Source organism: Anolis sagrei, chromosome X (genome assembly GCF_037176765.1).
Source record: "Anolis sagrei isolate rAnoSag1 chromosome X, rAnoSag1.mat, whole genome shotgun sequence".
Lineage (NCBI taxonomy): Eukaryota > Metazoa > Chordata > Lepidosauria > Squamata > Dactyloidae > Anolis > Anolis sagrei.
In genome coordinates this window covers 30,538,189-30,543,421 of record NC_090034.1, presented here as the reverse complement: position 1 = coordinate 30,543,421, position 5,233 = coordinate 30,538,189, and the positions used below count along the sequence as shown (strand labels likewise).

Below are 5,233 nucleotides of genomic sequence, written 5' to 3'. Positions count from 1 at the left end.
TTCCTTCCGAGTCAGGCCTCGCGATTCTCGTGTCTTCTCCCGCGAGACCTTGTCTCGCGGGAGAAGACGTGAGAATCACGAGGCCTGGCTAGGAAGGAGAGTGGCCTAAGCACCGCTCCTTCCTAGCCAGGCTTCGTGATTCTTGGCCTGAGCAGCGCAGCCTGAGCAGCGCGGGAAGCAGCCCAGGGGCCCTGCCGCCAACAAAGGAGAGGCCTGGGCCTGTGCAAAGAAGGCAGGAAGGATGGGGAGCCTGCCCAGGAGACCTCTATGAGCAAGTCCGGTAATTTTATTGTTATTTTATTTTATTTTAATTTTATACCCGGGGTACTAGACAACCCCCAAAATTTTCTAAAGTTTTACATGCCCAAGAAGTCGTCTAGTACCCCGGTTTTTACGGTATGCATATATATATATATATATATATATATATATAGTGATAGGTTTGGGGGGGGGGGCGTCAAAATACTGTTTGCTTACCATTGAAAATTACCTAGGGCCGCCTCTGCAAGGATGATAAAAACATCAAATCATCTGGGCGTCCCCTGGGCAACGTCCTTGCAGACGGCCAATTCTCTCACACCAGAAGCGACTTGCAGTTTCTCAAGTCGCTCCTGACATGACAAAATAATAATAATAATAATGGCCAGACAGTCCAGAAAACTCACAGCAACCAATTTATCCAATCCCCTTTTTGATCTATTTTTTTCTCTTAATTTTTTTTTATCCCATAGGTTTTTCAAATTGGTGGGGGGGATTTCCTTTCCATTGTAATTGGAGTGATGATTGAGCCTTCTGTCATTCACACTGTCCTGTCTTTATTCCAAATTTCCAACTCATGACTCAACCTTGGGTCTTCCATTCCTCTCCTTTCCTGTTCAATCTTCTTCCAACAGCAGTTTGTAAGAAAGAGCAGTTTCCACCTCCACTCACTTTGGATTCTGAAGTTGAACTCTGAGGTCTTCCAGGAAATCTTTCAGCAAAACTATGGCCTAGTAGACCGGAAGCGACTCGCCTAAGTCGGGCTGGGCGGGGCCAGGCATGCAGATTGCCTTTTAGCGGCGCATTGTGGTCCCTTCCAAGGGCCCAGTCTGGAGGCCATGGGCACCATCTCTCCCGGGGAACCTGCTCCCAAGCCTAACCTACAGTTCCTGCCCTGTGTCCCCTGCTACTCTAGCCTGGCCCCTGGGGTGCCTACCGTGCCTTAGGAGGCAGGGCAAAACAGGGGTGAGGCGGAGGCCGTGCAGCTCCAACTCATACTTACCTGGCAGGGGAGACACCATGATCACGAAGGTGGTTTTCCCAGGGTGAGGCTCATCCATTGCACTCCGGGTGTGCTGACCCCTGCGATTTCCCCAAATGCGGGAAACTCGACTGCATAATTTGTGGTAGTGGGGGACTGCGTTCGCGCTTTCCCCTGGCTTCTCTGGTTCAAAGGCAGACAAGAGCTCTCAATTCCCAGGACCGCCATTGACATTACTATTGTACTTGTTCTACTACACGCAGGTGGTGCATCAGAAGATACTTCTTGTGTTGTCGAAGGCTTTCATAGCCGGAATCACTGGGTTGGTGTGGGTTTTTCCGGGCTATATGGCCATGTTCTAGAGGCATTTTTTCCTGACTTTTCGCCTGCATTTATGGCAGCTCCAGCAGAGAAGAGTCTTTTGTCTCACCCTGGTCATTCCACAGATATATAAACCCTTTTTTCCTAGTTCCAACAGACCTTACTACCTCTGAGGATGCTTGCCATAGATGCAGGCGAAATGTCAGGAGAAAATGCCTCTAGAACATGGCCATATAGCCCGGAAAAACCTACAACAATCCAGAAGATACTCCTGTTTTTCTGTCAAAATATGGTAGATTGTTCGACGTCATTGTTTACTTTGGGTGAAACACGGGTAAAACCTTTGTGGTCATTTTTTCTCTTTTTCCTTTCCTTTTCCTCCTTCCCCTTCTTACTTTCCTTCCTTTTCTCTTCCTTCTCTTCTCCTCCTCCATCCTTTCCCTCTCTTTCGTTCTATTTCTCATTCCTTACTTCCCCCTCCTCTTCCTTCTTTTCTTTTTCCCTTCTCCTTCTCCCTCCCTCCCTCCCTTCTTTCTTTCCTTCTTCCTCCTCTTCCTTCTTTCCTTCCTCCTTCTCGCTCCCTTCCTTTCTCCTCCTTCCCTCTCCTCCTCCTTCCTTCTTCTTTGTTCTGTTCTTCCTTCCTCCTCCTGCCTTCCTTGTCGTTCTTCCGCTCCTCCTTCCTTACTTCCTTTCTTCTCCCTCCACTCCTCTTCCTTCTTTCCCCCTCCTCCCTCCCTTCTTTCCTCCTCCTCCCTTCTTTCCTTCGCCTTTGTTCTATTCTTCCTTCCTCCTCTTCCCTTCCTTCCTTCTTCTGCTCCTCCTCCCTTCTTTCCTTCCTCTTTCTCTCTCTCTCTCTCCTCCTCCTCCTCCTCCTCCTCCTCAGGGTGGCTTGGCACTAAGAGAAATGGGCCTATTTTCTGCAAGTGCCTTTGAAGCTCCTCTTAAAGCTGTTCCTGCAGCACCAATTCAATGGATTTGACATATTATGTCGAATCCATTGAATTGGCGCTGTCTCAAGACAAGGGCTTTGGAGTAGGAAATCCCAGGCCTCCAAGCCTTCTTCTATGCCCTTGCTCATCTACTCAAAGACCTGGACGAAAGAAGGACATTGAACTTGGATGGCAACACTTTGCCTTCATCTACCAATGTTATGCATTAACTGGCACTTTGATGGTTTGCTGTCTGAAGTTCCCCTGTTCTTGAGTGGTGTTCCTTAGCTACTATCTTGATTTTGGGCTACCTTTATGCAGATACCTTCACTGATTCACTTTGCAGCTGCAAGGCTACTCGGTGCTATTCAAGCTAATATTTCCTTCTATTATTTTATTTTATTTCCTTTTAATATTTTCTTCTAATATGGTCTCCTAATATTTTCTTCCATTATTTCCTTCTAATATTTCCTTGTACTATTTATTTTAATTTAATTTTAATATTTTCTTCTAATATCCCTTTCAATATTTTATATTTTCTTGCACTGTTTTATTAAATTTTAATGTAATATTTTCTTCTAATATTTCCTTCTAATATTTTATATTTTATTTAAACAATTTCTAATATTTTATCTTTTCTCCTCTTTTCTATATTATTATCATTATTTTCAATTTATTAATATATTAGTGTTTTATTATATTAATATATTCAACTTAATTGTGTAGTTCTTATATTAGTATGATTTTCAACTTTTTATATTATATTTTATTATATTTTTATTTTCAATTTAGTATTCTATTAGTATTTTATGTTATTAATATTTTATTATAATGTTCAGTTTATTATTATATTAATATTAATATATATACACTCCACTTGCCTCACCTCCAACAGACCTCTGAAGATGCCATTAGCCACAGATGCAGGCCAAATGTCAGGAGAGAATGCTGCTGGAACATATTGGGCATATAGCCTGAAAAACTGACAGCAATCCAGTCATTCCGGACATGAAAGCCTTTGACAACAAAAGAAAACTATTTGAGGGGAATAGTATAGGGAAGGTGGCAAACAAGAATTTGGACTTCTTTGGATAAATGGATGTTCAATAAGAAAGAGCATTAGACTCCTCTGAAATCTCTTGGCTTTCCAAATTCTCTGGCCTGCTGGAGAGATTTGCAGGGAGACATCCATTCTATACTTGGGAGACGACTGCCCTCCTGTGGCTTGTTTGCGGAATTGCTTAGCAGAGCAGATAGAAGAGATGGCAAACCATAGGCAGGGAAAATGAACAGGAAACGCTCCATTAAATGAGCCTGGGAAGGGTTTGAGACTCAAGGTGATGCGGTGGCTTGAGCGCAAAGGCAAAGCCCCTCTGAACTGATCTTGCCAATATTGTTGAGCACCGCCCCCCCCCCCGGTCAAAATAATAAACACAACTCCCCCAAATCAACGTGAATTTCCCACAAAGACCTCCAGCATTCTTTGCTGGTCGTGAGGGTTCTGTGTGCCAAGTTTGGTCCAATTCAATCTTTGATGAAGTTCAGAGTGCTCATTAATTGCAGTTGAACTATGCATCCCAGTGCCTACAACTCCAAAATGTCCAGGCCACTTCCCCTCAAAACCCACCAGTATTCAAATTTGGGCATTATCGGGTATGCAGGCCAAGTTTAGTCCAGATCCATCATTGTTTGGGTTCATAGTGCACTCTGGATGTAGGTGAACTACAACTCCTCTAAATCCCTCCAAAGACCTCCAATATTTTTGTTGGTCATGGGGGTTCTGTGTGCCAAGTCCATTGTTGGTGAATTTCAGAGAGCTCTTGGATTGCAGGTGAAACATACATCCCAGGACCTACAACTCCTATAAATCATGGTGAATTCTCCCCAAACCTCTCTAGTATGTCCAGTTGTTGATCAATTCCTCTGTTTGCTGTGTGCCATAGAAAAGAATAGGAAAGGGTTAAGGGAGAGGCAGTGGGCGGGGGCCATGGAAATTCCACACCAATGGAGAGAGAAAGGAACACTGGGATGCCTGTAGTGGAGGAAACACATGATATCTAGGATGGAACTGTGCCCATATGAAAGCCTTCACATGCATGGTGGTCAGTATGGTGTTTGTAGAGGACATTGGCAGGGCCCTTGGACATGTTCATGGCACTCACTATAAGCTGCAGTGTCATTGGAGGGAAGGCTATCAGTGTCTCCTGAGTAGTGGGAGCTATAGCTGTTTGTCGAGGCAGGAACTGGTCTGTGTACCAGCCACATACACATATTCATATTTTAGATTAGATAGATAGAAGAAGAAATTATAACCTAACCCCAAATAAATGTGTACTGCGGTGCATGATCCTCTATTTCTGTCTCTACGTATCTTTCCCACCTCCCGACTCTCTCTCCTCCACTTTCACCTCCTGCAGCCCCACACAGCCCTCATGGCCTTCGGAGCAGGGCTCCTTCACTCTTTCTCCCTTATACTAACCATGCTTTCATCCCACGAAGCCATGCCAACCCTCCTCCTCCCCCCCCCCCCCCCGTGGGTACCTCTGTTCCCTTGGCTGGGAACACCCAGTTTTCTCGGATCCCCATTTTACCCTTTTAATGTGTATATATATATTATATCCTTGAATATAAAACATCTTTTGGAGAAGTATGCCACCCAGCGGTCATGCCCTTGGTGGTCTGTTGTCAACACCTCATGACCCAGGAACTCCCTCCAGCTGTTTTCCTGGGCTTCATCTTGAGA

The 5,233-nt window shown here is 44.7% G+C and overlaps 1 non-coding gene across 1 annotated transcript; it reads left to right on the top strand.

Annotated features, from left to right (window-relative positions):
- The first annotated feature begins 1,253 nt into the window (after positions 1 to 1,253).
- On the top strand, positions 1,254 to 1,417 carry LOC132782187 (U1 spliceosomal RNA). Its single transcript, XR_009632033.1, has one exon. It is a non-coding gene; the product is annotated as a U1 spliceosomal RNA (small nuclear RNA).
- The last annotated feature ends 3,816 nt before the right edge of the window (positions 1,418 to 5,233 follow it).